This window comes from Coptis chinensis, chromosome 8, assembly GCF_015680905.1.
Source record: "Coptis chinensis isolate HL-2020 chromosome 8, ASM1568090v1, whole genome shotgun sequence".
Taxonomy (NCBI): domain Eukaryota; kingdom Viridiplantae; phylum Streptophyta; class Magnoliopsida; order Ranunculales; family Ranunculaceae; genus Coptis; species Coptis chinensis.
This window is the reverse complement of record NC_141463.1, coordinates 95,411,953-95,427,867: the sequence shown is the minus strand read 5'-3', so window position 1 is coordinate 95,427,867 and position 15,915 is coordinate 95,411,953. Positions and strand designations below refer to the sequence as shown.

At 39.3% G+C, this 15,915-nt stretch overlaps 1 protein-coding gene across 5 annotated transcripts in view; it reads left to right on the top strand.

The window, feature by feature from the left end:
* The window catches only part of LOC147484713 (putative LRR receptor-like serine/threonine-protein kinase At3g47570), a 57,165-nt gene extending 42,531 nt beyond the window's left edge, over positions 1 to 14,634 (top strand). For all 5 annotated transcript variants that reach the window (XR_015203837.1, XR_015203836.1, XR_015203835.1 and 2 more), the window contains 2 exons: positions 10,538 to 10,686; positions 14,343 to 14,634. The gene's annotated coding sequence lies outside the window, so the exon portion shown is untranslated. The remainder of the gene's footprint in view (positions 1 to 10,537; positions 10,687 to 14,342) is intronic.
* Positions 14,635 to 15,915: the final 1,281 nt, after the last annotated feature.

Below are 15,915 nucleotides of genomic sequence, written 5' to 3'. Positions count from 1 at the left end.
TTGCTTAGGGGCTAATTAGATATTAGATATTAGGATCAACAGAAACAAAGAGAGAACATCACAGCATATGGGCGGCAAAGAATGATATTCAGCATAGCTTGGGGTCGGCAATTTAATGGATTGGCTGGTCTGGGATCGGCAACTCATGCGACTTTATTTCTTTCTCAGGAGCGGCAATAGAAACCCATTGTTTGTGAAAGACCCAACACAAGAAACCAATGAATTTTATTGGTTGTGAAACACATGGAAACCTATTGGTTTACGTTATTTATTAGTCCTTGGATATAAAAAGAACGCAAGTCGGCTCTTCATCAGTCATAATACAAAGAGAGAAGAGAAAAAAAAAACAAAAATCAAAATAAAACAAAGTTCTGATTTTATAATTCTTTTCGTTCGTCTTGCTCAGTAAGGTTTGCACGTTGGAGACTCTAGTGCTTACCAAGGTGATTACATGTTTGCGGGTTTGATCAATTGAATTGAGGTTTGTGAAAATGTTAGATTTTTATTTTGTTTAGTTTTTGACAGTATTGAAAATATTTGTTTAATGGAGAGGAATTATAACTTGAAGAGGAGATAGGGTGATAAGGGGGATTTTAATATGAATAGGGTGGTGAAGGGAATTGATGCTAATAGTTTGAGAGCAAAGTATGATATTGGAGATGATATTTCTATTGAGTATGTTGGTAGCGATATCGGCCAAAAATGTGAAAAGGATAAGATAATTTTATTGTTTTCACATTTTTGGCTTGGTTGTAGTGTTCCATTTCGGAAATCAGTTTTCGAGTTATTAGCTCGATGGAGAGTACATCCCTTATAATTATCTCCTGGCTATTAGGCTATATTTGCCCATGTAGCGAGAATTTGTAAGGTTTATCAAAATAGTATGTCGTAAGACCTTTTGTTTGAGTTATTGAAGCATCTGCGGCAAAACAATGCATCTTCTAAAAGTTATGCATTGGGATATCATAACCATCATAACCATCACAACCAGAATTATCGGTTTTATGGGATGCCTTCGAACTACAAGAATGCGAAATTGTATGGTTTTAAGATTAAAGGCAATTGGAGGTTCGAAGATATTGATTATCCTAACAATATATCAGGTAAGATATTAACTTAATATTCTTATAATTATAATTTTAAATAGTTAGCATCACATTTTGATTAAATTGTTTTTTTTTTTTTTTTTTTTTTTTTTTATTTTTTTTATAGGGGATTTTCTGAAGTTTCCAAATAAATCAGTGTTTAGCAGCAAGATGATAAAAAAGAAATTTGTTAGTTTGTTTAGTCATAATGTAGATGTCTATGATCTTTCGTTTCCAGACGATATAGTAGATTATTATCATGATATAGAAACTAGATCTGAATGAGCCTAGGGAATTAGCACCTTCCGTGGCTCAAAGAAGAGAAAGAATATTATTGTGGATGATAGCAGTGAAGATGACGAAGAAGTAGAAGGAGATGACTCTGAGGATAGTGGACAAGAAAATATTAGAAAGAAGAAAAGAAGTGTACGTCCAAAAAAGAATGAAAAGAAAACTGGGGATAACTCAAGTAAAATTGAGGAAGGGATTGATAGTCGAGAACTGGTACGTATATAATATTTCTTTTAAAAATAGATATAAGTATTAAGGATAACGTAATTGGGGTGTCTCCGCCCCCATAATATAATAATAACGTAATAAAATTTGGGGTGTCGCCACCCCATAGTGTAATGATAACGTAATGAAATTTGGGTGGTGGTCGCCCCCAAGATAACGTTGAAATCTGGGGTGTCACCCCCGTGTAATGAATGATAACGTAATGAAATTTGGGGTGTCAATAGTGTAATGATAACGTAATGAAATTTGGGGTGTCACCCCGTAGTGTAATGATAACGTAATGAAATTTGGGGTGTCACCCCATAGTGTAATGATAACGTAATGAAATTTGGGGTGTCACCGCCCCATAGTTTAATGATAACATAATGAAATTTGGGGAATCGCCCCGTAGTGTAATGATAACATAATGAAATTTGGGGTGTCACCCCCATAGTGTAATGATAACGTAATGAAATTTGGGGTGTCAGTGTAATGATAACGTAATGAAATTTGGGGTGTCACCCCATAGTTTAATGATAACATAATGAAATTTGGGGAATCGCCGCCCATAGTTTAATGATAACATAATGAAATTTGGGGAATCGCCGCCCGGGTGTAATGATAACATAATGAAATTTGTAATGTAATGATAAAAAATTTGGGATATTTGATCTCTAGTTAAAACGAAATATGGATCGAATTTTATTGAATTATAAAATGATTACAATGAATGAAAAACAAACATTCAACGATAACACTTTTTCAAATGAAAGCATTCCATGGCTTGGCAAATTTTTTCTCCGTGATTCGACGAAGGAAATAAGACCCTTTGGATGCTTTGGTCTATCAATAATGAACGGTCCTTCCCAATTCTCTGACAGCTTCCCAGATTCAATGAGCTTCTGTTTGCGGCTAAGTACCCAATCTTCTGGTTCAAAACTCTTGAGGCAAAGCTTTCTATCATATTTGCATTTCATGGCTGCCTGATATTTTATTAGACATTGTAAAGCTTTTTCTCGAGTTTTATCAATTGAAGTCCGCCACCAAAGTTAGAGCAAAGATCATCATTGTTACCGGTTTATCGCTTACGTCCTTGTAGTTGGTGCAATTAATTCTGCGTCCGAGGGGCGGCATCCATGCCATAAGCTAGATTGAAAGGGGAAAGATTGGTAGAATGCTTTGGAGTGGTGCGATAAGCCCAAAGCACCTGCTGCAACTCTTTAACCCAATTTCCTTTGCTTCATTAAGCTTCTTCTTCAAAGTCGAGAAATCGCCTTATTGGTTGCTACGCTTGTCCATTTGCTTGTGGATAATATGGAGCGGAGAAATTATGCTGAATTTTTAGTGAGGCACAAAATTTGTGAATTTCTTCCGCATCAAATTGTTTACCGTTGTCAGAGACGATGTTAGATGGAATTCCAAAGCGACAAACGATGTCTTTCCATAAGAAACGCCGTACATCTGTTGCTGAGATGTTGACAAGCGGTTGAGCTTCTACCCATTTAGTGAAATAATCACGATGAACCAATAAAAATCGTGACACTTCCGTGGAGCCTTTGGTAGGGGTCCAACAATATCCAAGCCCCATTTCGCAAAAGGCCAAGGGCTTAGAATTGGGTGGAGTTCTGTTGCTGGAAGTTTGCCCATATTTGCATGTTTTTGACATGGTATGCATTTTTGGGCAAATTCTGTTGAGTGTCTTTGCATGCTAGGCCACCAGTATTCTTGAGTCATGGCTTTATGTGCAAGACTACGTCCCCCAGAATGGTTTCCACAAAGTCCGGAGTATATCTCTTCGAGAACTAGATGACCTTGATCTTTGGAAAGACATCCGAAAAAGAGGATCTGAAATTATTTGCTTTCCTATAAAGTAGGAGGTTTCCTTTAGAATTTGGAATTATGACAAATTTCCGTGGAATCTCTTTAATTTTGTAGAAAAGCGGCGAATCCTCGGTAGAGTTCCATGTTGCGAGAAATTCTAAATAAATAGGTCTCCAATCATCCGGTGAAGTGTCACCGCCGATAGATTGGAGATCCAAATGTGGTACTTCGAGAATTATCGCCGTGGGACTCATCCTCCATATCAACATTGATTTGGTCGGCATCATGTGTGGGTGGAGAATCACTCTCAACACGATGATCGGCCAAACCTTTGATGGTCGGCTAAATCTTCTTGAGCCGCTTCCTCCGAGAGTGAGATTCTAAACTTGTGCCGGCCGATTGAGCTAGCTCTTCTCTCTTTCTTTTCCTTGTTGTTACGGCATTCACTTGCTCGAATTCGAATTTCCGAGATGTCGTCTGGAAATAGCATAGATGAGCAATATATAAGTTTTGAACATGTTCTTCTATGACAGTTATGCTTGGAAAAGGTTGGAAATCAATACAGATTTTTCTTTCATTGTTAACATCAACTGCGGCAGAGAGATAGGCTAAGGCATCGACATGACGATTATCATTGCGAGAGCGCTGGTGAACAGCAATGGATTTGAAATGAATGGATAGCTCATGCATTTTTGGACATATCACCATCCTATCATTTCGAAAGCAACAAAAGATCCGCCAAATTGATTCGAACAAGCTTTGAGTCGCTGAATAACTTCGATTTTTGTCGCCCCGTGTCAAGTGCCGTTCGCGATTGCATAAAGAACCGCTTCATATTCAACTTCATTGTTTGATGCGCAAAATCCGAGGCGAACAGATTTTTCAATTTTCTCGCCATCAGGTCGGATCAAAACACAACCAAGGCCTGAACCTGATTTGTTCTTGGAACCGTCCGTGTGTATAGTCCATAAAGTAGGGTCGGCACTTATGGATGGATCGGCCGATCCTTGTTGTGGATTAGGAGGAGGTTCGTCAAAACCGCTCTTCCATGGTCGGTATGTCATCGACAGGAAAATCGGCCATAAGTGATGTCATTGCGTGGCCTTTCTCAGATGATCGGGCTTTGTAGATAATTTCGTAGGCACTCAAATATGTTTCCCATTCTGCTAATCGGCTCGAATCAGCATTTCGAAGAACTTTTCTCAAGGGGTATTCAGTGTAGACATTGATGATATGTCCTTGAAAATAAGGTTTCAATCTTCGTGCACTATGGACAAGTGAGAGAGCTATTTTCTCAATCTGTGAATACCTTGTTTCTGGAGCTGTAAGGGTCTTACTTATGAAGAAAATTGGTTGTTCATTTTCATCATCAATGAATAAGACGGCACTCACAGCTATTTCTGATGCTGCCAAATAGATGCCAATTGTTTGTCCGGTGGTCGGACTAGCAAGAATTGGCGGCTGTACTAGGTATTCCTTCATTTTCTGAAAAGCTACATCACACTCATCTGTCCATTTTGGGGATCCCTTAATGGCTTGGAAAAAGGGGTGGAGCCGATCTAAATATTTTGAGATAAATCTACCCAAAGCGGCTATCCTACCCGTAAGTTGCTGGATTTGCTTCTTGGTTTTTGGCGAGGGCATTTCAGTAATTGCACAAATTTGATCAGGGTTAGCTTCAATGCCTCGTTTGGTCATAAGATATCCAAGAAATTTTCCCGATGCTAATCCAAATGCGCATTTTGATGGATTTAGACGCATTCGAATATGCATCACCCGATCAAAATATTTTTGCAAGTGATGAAGGTGTGATGACTCTTCATGCGACTTGATGACCATATCGTCAATATAAGCTTCCATAAACTTGCCTAAGAAGTCTGAAAATGATGTATTAATGAATTTCTGATATGTTGCCGGTGCATTTTTTAGACCGAAAGGCATTACCTTATAGCAAAATAAGCCTTGGTATGTTATGAAAGTCGTAAGTTCTTGTTCATCTTCGGCTAATGCAATTTGATAAAATCCCATTGAGGCATCCATAAAAGAAATTCGTTTAAACCCTGAAGTGGCATCAACCATTTCAGAAATACGAGGCAAGGGATACGGGTGAACAGGACATATTTTATTGACATCAGTAAAATCAACACAGATTCTAAGTTTCCCATTTTTCTTAGGGACTGCTACTACATTTGATATCCATTTCGGATATAGTACAGGCCTAATAAAATTAACACTTAGAAGTTTGTCGATTTCTTCTTTCACTTTGAGCTTTCAATCGGGAGCCATTCGGCGAGGCTTCTGACGCACTGGCTTTTGTGTTTTGTCGATATCCAGCCTGTGACATGCAAGTGAAGGATCAATCCCAGGCATTTGTTCGACCATCCACGCAAACACTGTGCAATTTTTCCTCAAAAGCTCAATGAGATTATCCTGTTCCTTCTTGGAAATTTCCGCAGAAATAAAAGTGGTTTCTTCTTCCTTGTTGCCGATCTGTACTTCGAGGAGTCTATCGATGGTCGGGGGGCCACCTAAACGCTGCTCCATAGCGTTTACCCGGCCAATGGAATTCTGTAATTGCTACTTTTTCCCATCGACATTTAGGATGGTGTTACCCTTGACTTCCGAATCTTTATAATCTTCGAGTACAGACTCATGGCACTTCAAAGCTGCTATCTGATCACTTCAAACTTTGCATACCCTACCATCACACCAGAACTTGATAGCCTGATGGAAAGTAGAAACGACAGCTCCCATTGAGTGAATCCAATCTCTTCCCAGAATGACATTGTAGGAGGAGTTACAATCCAAGAGAAGAAAATCAATTGTAACTTCCTTGTTCATTAATGTCACCGGAAGAGAGCATCTACCAACTGATGTTGCTGCTGTCCCATCGGAGCCAATGATAGGATTTGGATCGGGAACTATCATTTTCTCGAGGTTGAGAGTCCTTTGTAACAACGCTTGTAGATCACACTTGCCGAACTACCAGATCGATCATGATTTTCTGCACACGATGAATTCCAACAAAAGCTTGTATTACAACGGCATCATAATGAGGATGGTGCACTCCTATCGTGTCATTGTCACCCAACAGAGAGGTCCTTCCTCATAAGTTTCAGCACCCATTCCGTGGAGAAAATCATATCCACTATAAACATATAGTGGTGGCTGAGATCGATGATCTTGGAGTGATTGAAATTCTTATACCGGGTGTTAGACATTGAATCAACTCGCATGACCGACTTTGATTACATTGTGTGCGTAACGACTAAAGCTTGTTTCGTTTTACCCAAAGATGTAATCCCGAGCATACCCTTCTCGATCAAACCTTGATTCTACCCCTTTGAGATCGGCATTGTTCGGGCCATGACCAAAATCATCGTGAAATTTGCACCACAGGGATTTGTCACGTGTAGCCTTGGTATCTTCGGAGAGAGGAAAAGGTAGAGATAAGATATTCTTTCCCTTAATCTTCTCATAGATAACAACGTACTTCTCGTTGAGGGCGGTAAGCTTTAACTCAGGAAGTTTCTTTTGTTCTTTGTCGTTCTATTGTTGTGGCCTACCATCACTCTTGGACTTTTGATCGGTTGTTTGTTGAAACTTCGGTTTTTGACTCTGTTCCTGCGGCTTGCTTATTCGATCCCTATCTCTGTGAACTCGTGCCGATGCATCATCTTCAACTCGAATAAACTGTTGAGTTCGAGAAAAAAGTTCATAACGAGTTGTTGGGACGTCTTTTACAATAGAGTTGTAAATGTCGTCCCTATCATAATTAATGCCTTCCTTGAAGGCATAAATGACAAGAATATCAGATGCATCTGGGATTTCAACAGTCGCTTTCCGAAATCTCGCAACAAACTTATTGAGCTTTTCTTCTTTTTGTTGTTTAATACTGAATAGAGAATCAATATGTTTCGGTTCTTTCCAGTTGTGATGAAAATGCTCGGCAAACTTGTAAGCCAGATCAGTAAAATTGTGGATGGATCTTTCTGGAAGCATGTTAAACCATCTCATCGACTCAATTCCAATGAGTGTGGACGGGAATAACTTGCAAAGAAGAGCATCGTCGAAAGTCCATAAGATCATTTTGTTTCAGTAATTAACAAGATGCATCAAAGGATCTCCATCAATCTCATCATACTTTTCAATTCGGGTCGCTTGAAGTCCTTGTGATGAACAATTGTTTGGATTCGAGAGAGAAGGAGAATCGATACCACTCTCGATAGCAAGATTTCGTCAGATTTTATTTTCTCGTGACTCCTTATCATTAACAAAATTCTTTCAGATCATTTCGTGTAGACGCGTTTCAGAAAAATGGAACATTCTCTTTGACGATGGTCACGACCCGAACTGTGGACGTTTTGGCCAAGATTTCTTCGAGGAGGTGGAGGAGTTCTCGTCGACCCGGCCCATGTAGGTGAAGGTGACCCGAGCCGTTAGAGGAGTTTGGTTCCTTCGCCTCTCTATGGTGAACATCGAGAATACTGACAGAGTAGTCTTTGGGTCACAACCATTTTCTTGACCTGATGCAAGTGAGTCTCCATCTCCATGGCTACCATTGTCAACATACTTTGGCCGACAATGAGCTCTTGGATTGGGACTACAACTTGAGCGACTTGGTTGTGAACTGGAACTGCTTGGTGAATAGTGCTGCTGTCGAGATCGGCGCATACTGCTGTTGCGACGAGGACTTGCAGTGGCTTGCCTACCCCTTCTATAGCTTGGGGTAGGAACTTCATTGGTTTTTCGTTGGTTGGGTAGTCTATCTTGCCGACCTATATGAATATTTTGCCGATCTCCCTTAGTACGGTTCGAATCGGTAAAACCGGTTTTCATCATGAGATCTTTTGTGAGTTGGTGATCCCTGACAGGGTGGTCGGCATCAAGGTCGGCAGAGGAGTTTGTGGATTCGATTACGATTACACTGGAAAGTGTAGGCTTTCGGCGTTGCACATTTTGTTTCTCAAGCCTTTCGTAGTTTACTTCGCCGCGGTTTCTCTTGGTGCGGGAGTTTGTACTTTCGGAGTCTTTGGCGGTGATGCTTCAAAGTGTTCAAACGATCCCAAACACTTTTGCCGTAAACCACTGAATCATCTTCGAGAAGTTGACGCAAATTGTTTTCTTGATTCTTATTCTTGCTCTCCAATTGTCCGAGACGACGGTCTACCCGAGTTGATGGATCGATACATGAATACCCACTCTCTCTCGCCGCGATGGCGAGGACCATCGGACTTGGAAAGTGAATTCCCAGCGAAAGGTGAATGTTGAACTTGTCGCGGTAAAAGGGATACTTTCACCGCTATTTGTTTTTCGAGAAGCCATTGACGTAACTTTTGTTTTGTGGTTGAGGGTAGAACCACGACGGCACCAAATATGTTTCAAAGAAGATTTGCCAAAACACACCACTTGAGGTTGGAAGTAATGTTTTTGAGATGGTGAAGGAGATGGTGATTGGGAAAAGATGAGACTGACTTCGGTTTTGAAGTTGCCCGCACTCCAAAGATATTGCTTGGGATCAAGTCTCGATTAGCGTCGCTTACGAAAAATGACGAAGGTTGGATTTTATAGGTAGCATTGTTGATAGTTACTTCCTCGCTCTCCAATATTCCAATCATGGGATGAAGTAGAGAACCCGGCGGAGAACTGGCCCAATCATGGGATGAAGTTGGAGAGTGGAATACGACAACCGCCACCGTGGGATGAAGTTGAGAACTGGCGGGACAACCGCCACTTCGTGGGATGAAGTTGAGAACCGGCGGAGAACCTGTCGGCTTGTGGGATGAAGTTGAGAACTAGTGGGACATCTGTCGCCTCGTGGAAATGAAGTTGAGAACCGCGGGAGAACTGTCGGCTTTCGTGGGATGAAGTCGAGAACCGGGGAGAACCGTCACCGTGGGATGAAGTTGAGAACTGGGACATCCGTTGGAGTCGTGGGACATGAAGTCGTGGGATGAACCGGGCGACAACCGTAGGGATGAAGTTGGAGAACTGGCGGGACATCTGTCAGCTCGTGGAATGAAGTTGGAGAACTGGCAGGACATCTGTCAGCTCGTGGGATGAAGTTGGTGGAAGTTGTTTGACTCGCAAAACATTGTGGGATGTAGACTTTGAGCGTGGGCTTTTTGTAGATAAGCTCTGAGCATGGGCTCTGAGCGTGGGATTTTTTATAGATAAGCTCTAAGCATGGGCTCTGAGCGTGGGCTTTTTTGTAGCAAAGCTCTGAGTATGGGCTTTGAGCGTGGGCTTTTTTGTAGCATGGACTTTGAGCGTGGGCTTTATATTGAATAGGGCTTTTATTGGGCCACATTTGTGGGGGCCGGAACAGTGAGTTCTACCTAGGAGGTTAGGAGATATTTTACTCCTAAAACCGTAAAAGTTAACCTCCATTTTATTTGTGGGCGTCTTTTATTTGTGGGTTTTCCCAGGGGAAACATTCATTTTAACAGGTAATGTTTGGTCAACCTCTTGATTTTGTGGGAACTTTTGGCAACTAATTAGTTGTGATTGTGAGTTTTTATAAGGAGAGGGGAGTGGATTAATTTGGGAATGGTTAGAGCTCTTGGGAGGAAACATTTCCACCTGAGTTACATTGACACAGATAGGCGTGTCCGTATCCGAAGTTTCTGACACGGAAAAATATTGAAAATTGAGGTATATAACATACAATGTGTCCAACAGGGACATGTGGATATGTATCCAACTCGGAGGCCCAATCTTGCTTCAGTGGAGGCCTATTATTTTCAAAATATGGCGTGCCCATGTAACGTAGGTTTCCACTAATAAACCACTCATATTAGGACTTTAGCCTATAAATGAGTGCGGCAAAATCCCACAATTCAAATGTAGCTCTCATCGTATTTGACAGCTACGGGAAAGGTTAATAGAATATCAGTTATGTGATTTCATCATGAGAATCAGCTCCAACTTTATGAAATTACCTTTATTTGGTCCGTTTGACCATGGGCGGGGATTCGTTCGGGTAGGATGTTTTTACACCACCTACACTCTTATGGAGTCTTACCAAATGGGTTAACCAGGATACTCTCCCATGGTGATAAATTGATTCTCCTTTAAATTTGAATATTTATCTAGTTATTTGATTGTTTTTTTTTTTTTCTTTTTTTTTTTTCAAGTTTGGCCCTGTAAACTTATTTTGGAGTACTCACTATGACAAAGCAATGACCCTGTTCTTGACCTGCCTCAAGGATTTTTCTGATTTTGCAAATTCCAAGGATAGAGAAAACAACATACCTCCAGAAAAATGTTTCAAGCTCCCTTACAAGTAAGTTCCTATTTAGCTTGTTGAAACAGTACTCATTTAAATGGTTCTTGAATATACCAAATATATTTACCGAAGAATGATGCATCAGCTCGAAATTAAATGTCACAGCCCGAATTTCTAAACAATTAAAATTAATGAATATTTGAAATATAAATTATCTCAAACATCACTATGTTCAATTGTCTAAAAACCCAGGCTATGACGGGGTGAATACAACACATGTCAAAACCTAAAACCCACATCATAAAGAATCTTAACAACAAAAATAATCTCCAAAATTCTCTTTATTGCTTTATGAAAGAACTTTCTTCCATCCCAAAAAAAACATCGAACGACTTAAAAAAAAAACAGTTTCCAACATCGTATTCTCATGTCATATGAAAATGTAACCTATGTTATTACATCCTTCCAATAATAACAGACCTAATAAAAGAATTAACGGATCTCCCGCAAAGAATCCAAATCACACGCCATGGTTCCATCGCCTTCCACCTATGTTCCCAAGAACACACACACGCTACAAAACAAAGCAAACATGGGTCAAAGAAAATGGAATTTGGTTGGTATGAGTAGACTAACCACATAAAACCATTATCATACTTTAATTATCCAAACAATCACTTTATATTTTCCCATAACTTAATCATTCTCAACTTGGAAGACAGGTAGTTCCGTCATTTCAACCGGCATAGTTTCTTCCCAAGCAAAACTTCCATTATATTAACTCATTCAAATCAATCGTTTTAATATCTAAATCATTGCATTAGAACTTACCGATATCCACTGTTGTATAAGGGTAAGACCGCGTCCCTGCACAAAAATATTTTTAAGTCTTACCCTCCTGCAAAAGAAAGTTAGCAATTTTATATAATATGTGTAGATATCCCATAGGTATTCCAATGCAAGCCCAAATACACTCGCATAATCAAATCAATTTCTCTTATCAAATAATCAATTTCTTTTCTTATACACTCACCATTTAGTGCCTATATACCTTAGGTCATTCCCGTCACATTCAAAGAATACCCAACCCTACATTCCTGTACACTCAAGGAACACAACTAACCCGCAAGGCGAATACCTTAGTTCCTCTCTAGGGCAGTCCAAAGAATCTGATCATTCATGGCACATGCAATGAATACTCATAGATAACGCTAACGGGCCATTTATGGCACATTCAATAAATGTCCACCTATCATATGACATCAACAGTCATAAAACTCAATTCCAAAACTTGAGGCGTGGAGAGTTCTAAAAGAGTGCGGTAAATTTATTTACGCATTATTGAACTTTATTTTATATATCATTTTAGAGAACGAATGAGTATCTTTATTCCTGTATTTTTTATTTACGCGTTATTAATTTTAGGGATGTCTTAGTGTCATAATGTTGCATATCATAAAATGCTGGAAAATCACATAGTAGTTAATACACATACACACGTATATATAGAGGTCTTAGCCTAAAGTCAAGTATGCTAATAGCCCTAGACCTATCTTAATAACCCAAATCATAATCCGAGTTAAAAGGTCAAATTGGGTCAACTGGTCAAAGTCAACCCTAGTCAACATTCAACTCTGGTCAAAGTCAATCCTGGTCAAAGTCAAAGTCAACCATCATGGTCAAAGTCAAACTGTCGTTTCCATGTTCAACAAGTTCGGGGTCATAGCCATGGTTCATGGCTAAGGTTAATGTGCATGGCTCATGGGCTCATGACTAAGGTAATGGTTCGGACTCAACTGGCCAAGCCCAAACCTTAGAACCCGAAAGTCTAAAACCAACTTATTTATTCCACCTGACCCAATTGGATCTATATTAAGTCCTATGGACTGGCCCTAAGCAATATTAGAAATTGGCCCAAAAACTTTAAACTGAACAGGCCCAAAACACAACTGAGTTCGGCCCGAAAATTTTACCTGAAACCGGCCCAATCAAAACAAATGAAACGAGCCCATAGACTAATATTAGAACTGGCCCATACAAAACAACCAAAATCGGGCCCAAAACTAAAACAAAAGAAATATAAAATGGCCCAAAAAACTTAAACATTTCGGCCCAGCCCAACAGCCATCTAAGCCCAAACCCCAGGCCCAAGAGATGGAACAGTGCCATCTTCTCCAATAGCCACCACCAAAAACCGGCCACCACCAATTCCGATCGCCCACACATTTCAACCAAGCGGTTTTAATCCCCATAACAATCCCTACAACTTTAACAAACACAACATTCCTCAAATCCTTCAATCCTAACTTCATCAAATCTAGATCTAAAACCTTACCGCCGCCATTAATGGCTTACACCACCTTTCAACAGCCCCCATCCACATTCCAACATACAAACATACCTCAACAACCCACCAAAGCAAACAAAAACAGTTCAAACGATTTTAAAAACGCATAAAAACGCAAAATCACAAGATCCGCAAGAATGGCAAAGAACGCCATTAACGCCTCCCTCAAAGCTTCACTGCCCCGACATCACGCACTACACAACCCAATCACAATACAAAAACGAGTTCAACCAGCCACAAACACACAACAACAAAAAAAACGAGTTCAACCAACCAAGAACAGGACGATTCCATTGTTTTGGCTCGCGACGCCATTAGCGCCCATAAAGCTTGGACAGTTCAAATGTGAATTTCCTAGACTCAACAGAGTTTCGACAGTTCTATATCAAATCCGAATTTCACTAGAGTTATAACAACTCGACAACATGATGCCAATAAAATAAAGATGACGAGCAGTATATATAAAAGCAGAAACCGATACACCGATATACGAAAACTATAATTTTCAGTGAAATAGCAAAAATAACTACTCACCTTTAGCGCGCTCCGACTATCAACCAGTTACCAGGAAAAATCTTCCTTTTCTGTTGTCAGTAAAACTTCTCCCTTTTCTGAAAAACTCTCGCGGTGTTTTTGACCAACCCTATGCTGTTTTCTGTTCTTTTCAAAACAAAGGTTTATTCCATAAACCCACGTCTCCTATTTTCACTAACACTTATCCTATTTTATTTTATCTATTATCTATTATTATTATCTTTATTATTATTATTATTTGGAAAATAAAAGAATTAAAACACGGGGTGTTATATTAAGCTACTGGTCTTCGACCAGACATTATTGAACAGCAGTCATTAGGAAAAGACGGCCCTTTAACTTTGTTATATTAGATACCTAGCACTAGCTTGTTGTAACGAAGTTCATTCTTCTTCTTTCATCCTTTGGTAAAATCTCTTGGGCATTTCTCAGATGTAGGCACATTAGTATCAGGTGGGTGTAATTATTAAGAATTTAGGCTAATTTGTGTCCACTTTTTTAAAAGGAAATTTTAAGGAGGTGGCCTCCTCTATATCTGTAACATCCTCAAGATCATCAGTTTGGATCTTTTAGTTCGAGTAATTTCTGATGGCAATCAAAACCACCAGAGAGCTACTCAGTTGATCTCCAAAGGATGCATTGTTAGGAAAGACTACCGATGTTATTAGTCTATGCATTTGCTAATATAAATGTAGTCTGCTTCATATGCCACATATTCATAAAATGCCTTGAGATGTGCAAAATTTGTTCAGAGAACTTGAAAAAGTGTGCTCATCAATATTCATTTGAAAGTATATTGTATGTATTTAACCTTGCTCATTTTGTATTTTAGGATTGAGAACGACAAAGTGGAGAACTATACCATCACACAGAGTTTCAATAAACAAGAGAATTGGACAAAGGCCCCCAAATACACCCTCTGCAACTTGGAATGGGCGCTCTTCTGGTTTATTGGCAACACAAACTTCCAACCTCTTTCACCATTGGTCTCTTCTCATGATGATGTTTCAACCATGGGTTCTTTGTACAAAACATGACCAACTTGAAACAAACACGGTCAGATACATGATCTAGTAAATTGTGCTCAGTGTATATAAATGAAAAAAAGGTCCTAATTCACATTGTATCATCATTTCGCTATCAGCCTACTTCTGTGTTATGCATCTCTTGACGGAATCTGATTACAAACGTAGGGACATAGCATAGGATGATTCTTGTAGTTTAATGGGTGAGGAAGAGTGATAGGCCGATAGGATGAATCCATGGAGGGTGCTTGTAGGGAACTTGTCCTATAAGAAATTGCTTGCACATTGCCCATAATAGTCAAGGGGATATTTACTGACATATTACTGTTTAGGTGAAATCGGATAGAATGATTTCTTCACTAAGACATGAAAAATTGGAAAGCCATAGATCTCAACCCAAAAACCTTATCTACTATTCTACCAAGCATTTTTGCTTGGAAGTTGAAACCGTATTAATTCATAAGTAATAATGCACAGATTCTATTAGTAACATGGTCTACGCCTCTACGGACTACTTTCTCATGCACCCATTTAGGGGTGACTTCGGATCGGATCGGATTAACCTCCTTCGGAATTTTTCCAAATTTTTTTCGGAACCTAATATGCTAGCCAAATCCGATCCAATTTTTTTTCGGATTCAAAATATATTTCCAATTTTGAACTTTCGAAATTTCGAATAACTCGAAATTTCGGAATACTTGGTAAATTTTCAAAGATCTCTTTACTTTCAATTATTTTTGGAATATCATACGCCAATGTTCATTGTAGGGAGAGAAAACCATGTCCACAACACCAATGTACCAACAACAATACACACTTGTTTATTGAGAAAATCCATTTTCATTCAAACAAGTGATCCAAGAAAAAAGCGAAAAGAACCTCCAGCACCACCAATAGCAAGCATTGCATTCTCATTGAGGTCCGGGTATTTGTAATGTTTCAATCTTTTTCGTGTGGAAAATTGAAGCGTGAAGTGTCCGTGATAAATAATGGATTATGGTCTTGGACTCTAAGTAGCTTTACATAATATTCTATCTATTGAATTTGGCTTTTGATTGGTCCGAAGTCATTGTATGACTCAATGACATTTTTTTCATATCATTGTTGTTATGGCAGGATTGTAATGACAGTAGAGTGGTCCAATTCAAGTGGGGAAGTAGTGGCTAGGACGCTAGGTTATGTTTTTGTTTGTTTTTGGAAGTAAAAAACTAGAAAATGAATGAACGGTCAAGATCTAATCAAGTGGATAGTGAGAGAAGTATATATTTTCGGAATAAATTGGCAATAATATCGGAAATTTCAGAATTTTCGGATTGGATCGGATTTTAGAATTATATCCAAATCCGATCCAATTTTTTTTTTCGAATTTTCGAAATCGGA